Genomic DNA, 13,840 nt, shown 5'->3' on the forward strand with positions numbered 1-13,840 from the left:
ACTGAAGATCAACAACATATTTATCACAGTATTTTACAAACGTTGTAAGAGGCACCTGCCAAGGACTGGACAAGGAGCTGTTACATTACATCAGCGAAAAATGCACCACACGAGTGCAGTGCTTTACCTACCTTCCTGAATCTAGTGCTGCAGCCAGTGTGGGCGCTTTCAGCACTGGACAGTTCCACACAAGAGTTTGTGCAGTGCGGGTGTTACACACGTCATCGACTGACGCGTTGTTTATTTTACCTCACGCTCAAAACGCTGCACGTTGAACTTTCCCCCCACGCTGGGGGAGAATCACGAATTCAAGATCTGAACACAGCGTTCCCTTTGACCTTCACCAATGACTGGTGGTATATCACAAACCAGGGAAGCCTTCATTGTGAGTGCTCTACATAGTGCACATAGACAGAATTGAGTAGAAACAGTGCTTTAAATGGGCCGGTACTGTCCGGTACTGAGTACCGGCACTTTTATATTTTGAGAGGGTGAGTACCGGCACATCTCAGGAAAAACGTAATACTTTTAATTGGAGAGTACCGGCACTTCTCGGAAACAAGCAGGTACTCTGGCACAGAGTACCGGCACTTTATTTTTTCCATTTCAAGCACTGAGTAGAAATATACTTTCACTAAAATGATCAACATTAACCTGTTCAGTCTTGGGCCCCGCTCTTTCATGCCTTTTCAGAGCTGCCGCCGCGCTCACCCGTATTTAATGCTATCAAATGATTAGCTTGTGGCAGATGTCTGGGTCTTATCACTTTCATGGGGCAGCTCTTTCCCACACTCTGATCTTTTGTGTCGGGTCCCAGATGTCCCCCCGCCCACCCTGTAGCGTGACACACTTCTATTGTCCCCGCTGCTCTCTGATTGGCTGCTGAGTGTGGGAACCTCTCTCCAGCCCCAGACCCACACATTACCCTGCAGGCGGAGGGGGATAAATAGGGCAGGAGGGCGCGAGCTCTTCAGATACAGATCACTGTGGGTTCACTGCAGAGACCCTGCTCTTCACCCAGACCGGGCAAGATGGCGCCTTCCAGCACCTTGAGGGCATATGAAGAGGAGCGCGAGGGGAGAGATATTAGAAAGGTAAGAGTCAGGAAATTAATTTTAAGTTCTACGTACTTGTATTTTTTATATATAAACCTAATACAAAGTTTAGAGGAGCTAATTATGCCTTCTATACTACATCATCTTTTAACATTACCATAGTTCTACGTTAATTTTATTTAGTTGATCTTTTCTACCAAAAAATTATAACTATACGCTCTGCTATTGCCTTTTATCTAGTGTTAAACACGTTTACAAGTTTCTTCCAATTCAGTAATAAATCCGTATTTTGTCTCTGCAGCTAAGGGAAGCCAGTGGTGGAGAAGCTGAGGAGAGATCGCATCAACAGCAGCATTGAGCGGCTCAGGATGTTACTACAGAGAGAGTTTGAGGAACAGGAACTTCCGCCCAAAGCAGAGAAAGCGGATATCCTGGAAATGGCCGTGAGATACCTGGCCCGGCGGCTGCAGACACCGGCACCAGGTGAGAGGCAGTAACTAAAGGGTTAAAGTGCAGTGGGTGCACTCTGCTGTTATGTGTTTGTGTGCGGGGGAAGAGGGTTAAGGTGAATGGGTTAGTTTATTTCGGTGCAGAGACGTACCTAGTGATAGTAGCATTGGGATGGTACTCGGTGCAGGCTTATGTCTTTTAATAATCTCCACTTCCAGCGCCATTTTATTTAAAGTAAACTCGTATTTCAAACACAAGAATATCAGCACTTTCTGGCAACCAATTGCAGTAATCAGAGGAAAACAAAAACAATCTAGAGAGCTTTATTAGAGAGTATGTCTTGTGTATTCAGTCCCTGGCGTGAAAATGTACAAGCATTAACCCCTCCTCTCTCCCTGCAGCCGTGGCCTCCAGTGAAGGTTACTCCAGGTGCCTCCAGGACTCTCTGCACTTCCTCTCCCTCCACGGAGCCCCCACAGAGACCCGGATGAAGCTGCTGTCGGCCCTCCATAGACCTGCGGCTGCAGCAAAGGCTGTGTGTCCTTCTCGGCCTCCGTCCTGTCCCAGCAGCACTAAAGAGCCCGCCCAGGACAGCCCCAGAGCCCTGTGGAGACCCTGGTAATGCGGGGACTGCGGCCTAGACTTTTCTTCGGACTTCTTTAGAGGCCTCGGTCCTCTCTGAGGGGAGAATATTCATTCCTGTGTCTGGAGCCGGCCCTGCCGTGCAGGGGGAGTTTACTGCACTTCAAGGAGTGCAGTGAAGAGTGAGTGTATATCCTACAGGACGGACAGTGAGTGAATGTTATATCCTCACAGGATGGACAAAGTGAATATTATATGCTCGCAGGAGGGGCAGTATTTCAATAGTATATACATACAGGATGAGCAGTGTGTGAATGCTATACCCTCCTAAAATGGACAGAGTGTGAATATTATATCCACACAGTGTGAGCAGGGTGACTATTACATCCGCGTAGGGTGGGTGGTGTGCAAATATTATGTCCATGTTTGATGGGCAGTGTTTGAATGTTAAATCCACACACGGGGTGGACAGTGAAAATACTATATATCCTCTTAGGATGGACAGTATCTGAATATAATATCCTCATAGAATGGGCAGCGCAGCTATTAAATCCTTATAGGATGAACAATGTGAAAATGTTATATCCGTGTAGGATGGACAGTGTTTGGATGTTAAATCCACTCTCAGGAGGGTCAGTGTGAATATTGTATCCTTTTGGGATTGAGAGTGTATGAATATTATATCCCCACAGGATGGACAGTGAAGCTATTAAATCCTTATAGGATGGACACTGTGTAAATATTATATCCGAGTCGGATGGACAGTGTTTGTTAAATCCATACTCGGGATAGACACTGAAAGTTATATCCGTTTAGGATAAATGTTGGCTGAATACAATTTAGATTACACAGTATGTAAATATTGTGTGAACATGAATTTGTTAAACATTGGCAGTACATCTAATAATTTTTAATATATACCTTTGTTGAAGGGAATTAACTAAAGTCATTAATAGGACGTGCCTTCAATTTCGAAGTATTTTTAACTGTTTCTGTGCAAGAAACTGAGATTGTTTGGAGTGACGGCGGCTCCTCGACTCTTTTGTATCCATTTTGATATGTAGTATTTTCTATTGGAAATTATCATAAAAGCGTACTACCTTCAGTGTAGGCAAAGTATGCTTTTGTACCTTCAGAAATAGCTGAATTCTCTGTGAAGAGTTAAAGTGATGTATTTTAGGCTTTCTAAAAAAGATGCACATTAATTGCCTATTAACTATCAATGTTGAAATATCTGTATTTTCAATTGGAAATTCATAAATTAAATCCTCTGCCTTCTGTGAAGGTAAAGTGTGTGTTCTGTTCTTTTGGAGATTTGTATATTATCTCTGAAAAGTGTATGTGACAATGTGCGCATTAATTATGTATCCTCCAAAGTGTAACATTCATCGTTCCTGAATGAAAAGGAGTCATAGTAATCACTAGTAACGAGTCTTCATTTTAGAAGAAATCTTTGTGCTATTTGTGTAGGTTACACAATGCCCTGTTCTCTTTTATAAAGATATCCAGTGTGGTGAACTCCCTGCAATAGATTTGTACCTCAGTGACTGAGTATGTTCTACTTCCGAGTCTTCTACAACATTTGTAGGGCTGCGATTCAGTGAAAACTCATTCAGTTATGGAATGAAACCCAGGATTTAGCTCCTGTGATAAATACATTCATTGTCTCAGATCTAAGAATGTCTTGTGTGTATCCTCCTGTCTTAATTGTGACCTTTATTGTAACATTTTGTATTTGTCACGTGATTCTTCACTGTTCCTGCTTTATGAAGGGACTTGTTGCACTCTGCAGTGATGAGACCTTGTTTAAGTAAACATGCAGAACTCAATAAAATGGAATTATACATCAATTGCTGTTCTTTCTGTTTTCCTTTCGATGGCTGAACGTTGCTCTGAAGGAAGATGTTTCCACTATAGACTGCAAGTGCTGGGAACATTGTCAATCACTTCTCTTACCACAGTTGTACGTGGCACAGCCATTGGCAGCTGGCAACATTCTCAAATGTTTGTGCAATTGTGATATTTGTTCGAATTAATAATCCAGTAAATTTTTAAGCACATCTCTGGTGGCTACATTTCCACAGGGTCTAAACAGAACACTGTAGTAAATATTTAAAATGTGTGCTACTGTGAGCGGCAGAGCTGCGTGAGACATTACACTTGACGTCATGTGAAGGCAGGATTGGTTCTAGGCACTAGAATGAAATTGGGAGCCTTGTCACACTAGCAGGTCTCCATGGGAAATGTGTAATATGGCTTCACTCACTAAGCAGAGAGGGTGGGCTTAGACATGTTGATGTAGAATGAGATAGAGTGAAAGTGTGTTTCTGAAAATCTGGGAGGTTTCACACTCCGGCACTTCCCATGGCACTCTGAGCCCAGCTTTCAAACGCCATTAAATTCTGGCAGCAGAGGAGGATGGGCAGTGAGGATGCCCAGAGCTGTCAGAAGTGTGGGTGGCACATGGCATTTTCAGTATAAGTTTGTCACAGGCAGTGGACCATAGCAATATAGTGAACCAACCGTATAGGAATAGGTACTCCTATGCATGAACTATACTGCTAGATGGTTTCAGCCAATCAAGCTTTTGTGCTGTGCAAAACATAGTGACCCAGCCGTATAGGAATAGGTACTCATATGCATGAACTATACAGCTGAGGCAAAACATTCTTATGAAAATACTTTAACTTCACAAAAATTGAGATGTGAAGTTCCACAAATATTGGCTTTGCCTATGCTTGGTTTGTTTTATCATGATTTTTGTAAAACTTTAATGTTAGGGAAGCTGTGGCACCCCCACCAAAATAAATGAAAATTGACTCAAACCAAAAGTATCTTCCTGGCTCAAAAAGAACACACTGTCATTATTCCTGGCACTGAAGGAAACTACTTTTTCTGCAGATATGCCCTGTGTGAAAGAGCAGAATGCTGCCACTCACAGTGAGGTTAGCAAGTGGCTAAACCCACTGCCTCATGCTGTATACTGCAGGGTGCAAAATAAATATGTGAATGGCACAGCTGCAGACCAATGGACGAAGAGGCATGCTTAAAAGCCCCATAAGTATATATATTATATGTGTAATCTTAGTAAGATGAAAAGGTCTTGGCTAACGCCCTACCTTAAGAAAAGGTAGGGATGGTGGCAAGGGGGGTGTACCATCTTCTGGTGTTGTGCATAAGTTGGGTTTAGATTGTCCATGGGGCACAGAGGAGACTACGTCAAGACTAGATTTCATATACTTGGCAGTCCAACCATCTCTGTGCCACACCAGTGTATGGGCATCATATAGGGGCTGCAAGGGGTCGCAGCTGTGACCCCCAGCCTGCCCTTACCTCCGACTCTTCGATCCTTGGCCTCAGATGTACCATCATCAGTACCAAGAGCACAAGAGCACAAGCATATCTTGTGGTCACCAGGCTCCCTTCTCCTTTCTATCTACCAATTTTTGTTATTACACTAATGGTGTATAATGATCTACTATTAATTATGAATGTAATAAAACATGGAGCAGCAGGATGCGCAACAAGACTTTTACTGGCATCTGAGTCATTTAGAAATGCTTATAAATGTATGCTGTATGTGTGCTTGCTGGTGAGAGTTTGTGTGAAAGACACAGTGTGTGTGTGTCTGTATGTGCGAGCATGTGTGTGTGAGTGAAAGTGAGTGAGTGAAAGTAGGCATCTGATACCGAGAGGGAATGAGCATGAGTGAGTCAGAGTCAGTGAGTCCAAGTGAGACTGAGAACAAGGGTGACTGGGTGACTCTGTACCATTAAGATTGTGTGTGAAGGAGTGTATAAGTTGGTAAGTGAGACTGAGAGTGAGTGACAATGAGTGAGTGCAACCACAAATGAGAATGAGTGAGCCAGTGTGACTGAGAATACGTGAGAGTTGGTGCATGTGAGTAAGTAAAAGTCAGTGAAGATAAGATTTCATGTGAATGAGTGTGAATAAATGAGTCAGAGAGTGATAATAAGTGAAAGTAAGTGAAAATTAATGGATTGAAGTAAGAATGAATGGAAGCAAGTATTAGTATATGAGTGTGCAAGAGTAAGTATGAGTGAGAGTGGGGTCGATGAACAAGAATGAGAAGAGTGAGTGCAGTAGAGTGATTGTGAATGAGTGCAAGTTAGCATGAATGAAGGAGTGTGAGTGAGTGGGAAAGGAAAGGGAATGTTAGTGAGCATGAGTACGAATGCAATGATATGCCTGCAAATCTTTAATTGGCCCTGGCACATTGAAGATGATTTTTAGCTTATAGAGGCACTCATAAAAAAGATAATGGTGTGTCACACAGGAGGCAATTCATGGCATGACAAGCAACCGTGACAAAATATTGGCACTGATATATTGGAGTTAATTCTTAGCATAATGGACAACTGTTGAAAATACTGGGGCTGGCATACAAGACATTATTCTTGGCATTTAGGTTACATATGGAAAATTGCTGATCCTGGCATACTTTGTAACAGTTGCCTATGGGAGGTTATAACCAAGACAAAATGCTGGCTCTGCTATAGGGTAGATATTTTTTTAAATAAATGTCACAAATGGTTGATGGACAGCTTTAATCACAAAATTCTGACACTGGTATACTGTATGTATTTTTTGACATAATGGGTACCCACAGCATTTGAGAGACACCAGTGACAAAAAGCTGCCCCTTGTTCAATGGAGGTAAAATTGATAACAATGCTTCAAACCCCCCCGTGGGAGTCATCAATTTTTTGCTAATCCCATTGGTCCTACGCATATCGGGAAAGACAAAAAAATGGATGAAAGGGTCTCTCAAATAATGGGCAATTCCGTATGAGTGAACCTCATTCCTTTGACTCTGAGAAACCAGTCATGTTTGCTTTGTTTGCTGACAACCGTCTCCCTGACTGGTTAAGAGGTGAAGGACTGCCCTGCTGACCTCTAGACCTCAAAAAGAGATGCTGCACTGTCTGCTTGACTGCATCTGTTGCACCTTGGTCTAACAAATCAAGGACTTTACTGTGGTTTCAGGCATGGGGAAAAGTTGTGCCCCTGTCCGAGACCAAAGCAGTGACTTCAAGAATCAGTTTGCTGATCCCCTGGTACCAGCTTCAGGGACAAAGGAGCTGAAGAATCCCAAACCGGCAAGTTGGTAGCTACATCTGCAAACTCACTGCTGACTGCCACTGGATGCCCTGAGAGACTGATTCTCAATGGTCAATAGTTGCACCTGAGTCATCCGGACCCGAGAGTATCGTCAAAGTCCAGACTGGCCGCCCAAGAGAGACACTAGCCTCCACTAAATGATTTTGCTCCAACCACTGTACAGCCGCAGCTGGCATTCTACTGTCTTGAGGAGGACTTCATGGGACCCCATCTTCTATGGCCAAAGCCGCCTCACATCACCCATGGACCAAGCAATCACCCACCACAAAGGCACCCCAGTTGACTGCACATCAAACGGAGCATCTTTGAGCAAGTTTTAATCCTGCATCCCCAGCATAAGGCCCACGCCATTAAAGCCCATGGAGGTTGTGCTATAAAGTGGTAATTACCGAACTCTACCCCATTGACACCCCAGACCATGATCTTGTCGGATTTGGTCACCCTAGCACGGGTGGCGCAGCCAAACGTAGATACACAAACTTTTAATACGTTTCCAAACATTTTGGTGGCCAACGCTTGTTTGTGGTTGAAATTAAAAGTGATAAAATCTGTGAAAATTCATATCTCTGGAACTCTTTGGTGGATTTTGCTCATCTTGCACTCTAAAAATTTATAACAATAAAAAGGCACTCTATGAATTGATGTTGTGTTTATTTCATGTAGTGTGGTTGTCTTATTTGGTTGTTTGGTACTGTTGATTGCTGTACACTAATTTCCTTTGTCCAAGTCTTGCTGATTGAAAGTCTTACCTATCCAGGGTTGATCTTAAGGTTGTTCAAATGAGCTTTACCAGACCCAAGGCAGTTTTTTGGGGTGTATTCCACATTAAGGCTTCACAGCCATACCGTGTAATACACCCAAAACATCACAAGGGGTGCATAGAATCCATTGGACAACTCATTGAAGAAGTCGTCCATTTGTGTAGTGCACAAAATCTTGATGGCACCCTACTATTCAGGCACATATTGATGGCTAAGAGGGTGAGGTGGATAGACTTAAGGGTGAACAGGGACTGTGTGGTGGTGAACTTTGACAATAGAGAGTTGTCTGGCTACTTGGTTTACAGATTAGCACAGTCTCCTGCAGTGGGCACTAAAATTCTGTTCACCCATCAACATTTTTTCCCACTCCATCTAGGGATACAGTTCCTAATCTGACAACTCAGCAGGCAGACGCAGGACCTATTATGGACCTGTTGGCGGTACCAACCTCAAATAGGTTTTCTGCATTGAGTACTCTTGAAGGGGTAGATTGGCTCACATTGCCCACTTGGGTCCTAGTCCACAGAATATTTATATTCCGAACAAGGCCTCTACAATAGGTGCAGGACATAATGCTGCAAGTGCTAACATGGTAAAGTGGAACATCGCTGCAGGAATGAGTAAATTGAATGATCCATCATGGGCAAAATTTGAAAAGAACTTCAGCTTTCTGTGCTGTCTTGAAACCTGGGATGTCTCCACTGTGGTTTTTAGTGAGGGCTATACCTCTTTTTTCCTCCCTGCTATCCTCTGCCTGTGTGGAAGGGCAAAGAATGGCTTGGCCACATTAATATCCCATGAGCTAGGATGCACCGCTATTTATTATGACACAGGTTGTGTCTACCTGTTGGGTGTGTAGCTTTCATTCCCTAATTCTGAAAGTATTCTTTTGCTGAATTTTTATACCTCATTGCCTACAGAGACCTCAGCTCAGTTGGCGGGCTTACTGGCCTTTTTAGACTGATTGAGATCAGAGACTAACCCATCCATCCCAGTGGTTATTCTGGGTGTCTTTAATTTGCACGTGTGTGTTAAGGACTGTGGGTTGGCTAGTATATTGAGGGGGAGAGTCACTCTCTACATTTTGAGAACAAGCTGCAGGGAGAGTTGTTGAATGACATCAAGTGTGATTTTAATTTATCTTTTGGCAGAAGAGGACTTGAGGAAGACCTCTATAAATCTTTTGGTCCAACATACATAGGAAGAGTGGGTGGATATTATTATTGATTATGTTTTTCTCTTGGCCTACTATGTTTATTAGTTTCTACGTATGCTATCACTGGTCAGGCTTGGAGCAATCACAACCCAACTGCAGTTTCTGTAAGTTGGGACATTGTAAGAGCTTCTGTTCGGCATGCGTTTCTGAATGGTACTTAGGTGACAACTGCTGCTTGAGGGAAGAAGGATTAGTTGGAAGAAGGTCTCCAACTTCTCCTCTCTCCCTGCCCTCTTTTTTTAACTGAGTTGGTTAAGAATGGTTATGGGGACTTTGTGGCATGCCTATCTGTAGATTTGACAATATAGCACCTGGTGGCTCAATTTTCTGCTATTTATTCGACGGCAAGTTTCATGCTTAAATGTCAGGGGAATAGCAGGCAGATGTCTTCTCCTCAATTGTTTGATCAGGGCGTCCGAGATCTCATCATGAATTGGTACAGACCCTTGATTCCAGGCTGGGAGTGGCAGCTACAGTGACCAAGGAAGCTCTGCTCCAGGAAACTTGGGAAGACTGGCTTATGTGTGCTACGTGAACTGTAGTGCTAAATTCTTCGAAATTGTTAACTGTCCTGTTTTTTTTCTAGCAATGATTTTCCTGCAATCCACGATTTAATTGCTCTGGAAAGTTAGGTGTCTCATTTTGGAGGTATTTATGGCTCTATGGGTCCTTATGGAGTGAGGACAGAGTCTTTTACTAATTCAGATTATTCCAACCTTTGGTTCGAATTAAGGGAAGTCAAGGGTACCCTTGGTTAGATCTCTAGTAATAAGTCTCCCGGGACTGATGCGGTTCACACTAATTTATTTAAGATGAATATTAATTTGTGGGAACCCCCGCTCCCTGTGTATTTGAATGCTGTAGTCAAAACTAGGATACCCTCCTCGTGGTCGCATTCAGTGATTATTCCTATTTTAAAAAAATAAGTTAAGCCAGAGCCAAAATGTTATAGTGCAACGTAATTACTAGACTCAAATGTTATGATTGTTTAAAGGACCAGCTCATCTTCAAACGTGGATGGAGCATAATCAGATCCTTCTGACATCCAGTATGGTTTTAGACAAGGAAAAATAATACTCATCCGGCCCTAAACGTATACCTAATTATTAGTAAATTTACTGTGACTAGGCGGGGGAGCATCCATACATCATTAATCGATCTCTTTTCTGTTTGACTGTGTGATTTTTTTATTATTATTGTTTTATTGAGACATCCAACCCAATTACAACATGTTCCACTCAGAACACGAATTTCACAGTAACTTACTTATGCACCCCAGCTCGGTGCCCACATCTTAGACTTCAGTGGCTATTCTCAATTTGCCTACACAGCCTTGGTATCCTGTGTCTTGAAGAAGCTACCCCAAGTTTGACCAAACCTCCTAAGCCCACCACTTCTCATAGCGTACTTCCGCTCCTGCTTTCTCACCAGAGCTATGTTATTTAGCTATTATTCCGCGGCTAGAATCCGCATTGAGTACCAATTTTTCAATAAAAGAGATTGAGCAACCACTGTGGCAATAAAAACTAGTTTTACCTATCTAGGAGAAAGTTGTACCTCTGGGTCATAGTCCAAGATCAGAAGCCAGATGTTATGGACTATTTTGATCTGGAAAATCATATTAAAAAACCTGACGATCTTCCCCCAAAATTCTTGGACAAATTTACAAGTGCCAATCACGTGCATCCAGTTAACTGTGCCATCCGTTTGACAATGGAAGCAGTGAGCTGGATGGCTGGGTTTAATCCACGACTGAGCTTGTGGGGTGCGGTAGGGTAACTATTTGGTAAAATAAAGCATTCAATGCCAGTTAGCCCATTTTAGTGCCTCAAAATTGAATCGATTCACTGTCTCCCAGCTGTCCTTGGATAGCGTCAAATGTTCGTCCTTCTCCCATTTCCTAGCAGCTTTAACCCAGAGATAAGAGCTTTTCCGATCCCCGGCCCCTATATTCAAACGTGTTGCCCTTCTATCACCAACCAGGAAGTGTCCAATTTTCCTGAAACCTGCGTTCTCCCAATTTCTGACTGTCTCTGGATTAGGCTGGGCCCCAGACCTCATTACAAACTGAGAGAGCGGGATAAAATAGTTCATAAAAGGGACTGTGTATCTTCAATAAAAATCAGATCTTTTTTTGAAGAACCACCAGAGAGTCTTTTATTGTACCTTTTTGGGGATTTGACTAGTAGTGTGGAGTCCACCATCCCGTGTTCCCTACAGATTAATTTGCGAAGATCCTGCAAAAAAAGGGTACCCGGAAAAGATGCAGCTTTAAAGTTTGACATGTATTGAACGAATGTCGCAAAATAGTAATCGCTCAAATTGGGCGGAGCTATGCCTCCCTTCTCCCTATCTGCTGATAAGGTGCTCAATGCAATACGTGCGGTTTTATTATGCCAAATAAATTAGGTAAATAATGAATCACATTTCTTGAAGAATGAAGACGGTAAAACAGAAGGATTAGCCGAGAACAGGAAGACAAACAGTGGCAAGATTAACATTTTAATCAGCGCAACCCTTACTATGGTAGATAGCAGGCGTGTCCCCCACTGTCCTGCATGCTAATAATGCTTGTACTTTAAATAGCAGAGGAGTGTAGTTGAGATCATAGAGGTCTCGAATATCCGCTGAGAATCTAATCCCAAAATATCTCTTAGGCCTTGGATTTGCACAGGGAAACAATTCAGCAAGTAATTTATTAGGTGCGCATCCACAAAGTATAATTTCAGTTTTACTCCTATTCGCCTTGTAGCCCCAAATACATTCGAATTGGGGGAACATTTCAAAGGCCACTTCCTGAGAGGTCTGATTATTATCTAGAAACATAATAATGTTGTCAGCGTACAGTTTAATCTTACCCATAGATCTTAGTGGAGGATGAATACCTTTATTCTGTCTGATTGTAATGGCTAAAGGTTCAATGAATAGGGCAAATAGGATAGGTGAAAGGCAGCACCCCTGCCGGGTGCCTCGCCAAACGTGTAATTTACCTACATTAACTGAATTGAATGCTAGCTTCAATATTTTGATACATCCTTTGTATCAGCCCTGCGACCTGGGAGGGGATCCTGAATCTGAATAGAATCTCAAACAATGTATCCCATACCACTAAGTCAAAAGCTTTTTCTGCATCTAATAGAATGATCACAGCAGCGATTTTATTAACAGTAAAGTAGTTGAGCGCCTTAACCAAAAATGTGTGTTGGTTGCAAGTTGCCGCCCTGTTAGGAACCTGTTTTGGTCTGAACGCACCAGGTAGAAACAATTGTATTAAATCTATTAGCCAAGAGTTTCATAATATTTTTATAATCAGTATTTAGTAGTGTGATTGGGCAGTACGAATTTGGATCCTCTTTATCTTTATTTTTTTTACAAAAGCTGACTACATTTCACAGGCGCCAGGAGTTAGGGATCATTCCCCCATCTAACTTATTATTAATAAGCCCCAGAAAGTCATCTGCTAAGACATCAATGAATTCTTTAAAGAATTCTGCTGGAAGTCCATCGGGACCACACGCTTTCCCATTCTGTAAATGTTTCACAACTTCTACTAATTCTGGCTTAGTGAAAGGTTGGGAGAGGGAGGCACTCTCTCTCCTTGATAAAGAGTGAATGCATACTTTCCCTCCAAAATCCCCCAAGGCCGTACAGTTAATAGTCTGTGTTTGGGAATAAATTTGCCTATAGTGTTTCAACATGACATCCCCCACTGTGCTAGCCTCGATGTATCTTTCCCCCGTAATCGGGCATTTTAATGCATGGATAGTATTATGGGCCGCTTGATCTTGTGTTTGCCAGGCCAAGAATATGCCAGTGAAGTTACTCTCCACATAAACGTTTTGGTTATGGGACTGGAACACTCTTTCCGCTTTATCCGTATATCTATCCGACAGTGCCTGTTTAGCCAAATCCAATGCTTTCTTATTGCCCTTCTTTCGGGTCCAAAGATAATTGTCCAACTTACACTGACCTGTGTCTTCCATCACCCTACTTTGTAGTTTAAGGTGTCTCCTGTCTGCTGCCTCCTTTGAAATTATAATGCCTCTAATATAGGCTTTTAAAGAGTCCCAGGCTATACTAAGAGTAGCATAGTCTCTATTTCTATTCAGATAGTCCTTAGTTTTGAGTCTGCAAACATGTACCCAGCCTTCCTCTTGGAGCAGCTGCTGATTAAAAATCCACCTTTTAGCTTGCAGCAAACCTCAGTCTAAGGATAATGATATCTAAGATAAGGATTGCATGATCCGAAAGGCTGGAATGCAGCACTGTCTGATTCTGAAAGTGAAGCGCTATAGACACCAGAAAGAAATCAATGCAAGACGTGCTTTTAAAACAACCAGAAAAACATATTTATTCTCTTTTGTTTGGCGCTGATAATCTCCAAGGGTCACCAAGCGCCAGTATTCTTTCATAGTCCTTAAACACCTTCACCACTCAAAATATATCCGGATTCAAACCCAGTATGCCCTAGATGTGCCACCCCAGCAGCTGACTTCTACCACATGGTCTGGAGCTGTCACCCAGTAAATACGGCCTGGCAATGAATTACTGGTACCACAGCTGATATCGTCGCCCATACTCTCGCACCCACTCCGGAATCATGTTTACTCGGTATACACCATTGTGCTAAAGAT

The 13,840-nt window shown here is 42.6% G+C and overlaps 1 long non-coding RNA gene across 1 annotated transcript; it reads left to right on the plus strand.

The window, feature by feature from the left end:
• The first annotated feature begins 972 nt into the window (after positions 1 to 972).
• Positions 973 to 3,937, plus strand: LOC138300636 (uncharacterized). The gene is made up of 3 exons (XR_011204978.1): positions 973 to 1,094; positions 1,357 to 1,538; positions 1,907 to 3,937. It is a non-coding gene; the product is annotated as an uncharacterized lncRNA (long non-coding RNA).
• The last annotated feature ends 9,903 nt before the right edge of the window (positions 3,938 to 13,840 follow it).

The sequence above is a fragment of the Pleurodeles waltl genome, chromosome 6, assembly GCF_031143425.1.
Source record: "Pleurodeles waltl isolate 20211129_DDA chromosome 6, aPleWal1.hap1.20221129, whole genome shotgun sequence".
In the NCBI taxonomy this organism is placed as follows: domain Eukaryota; kingdom Metazoa; phylum Chordata; class Amphibia; order Caudata; family Salamandridae; genus Pleurodeles; species Pleurodeles waltl.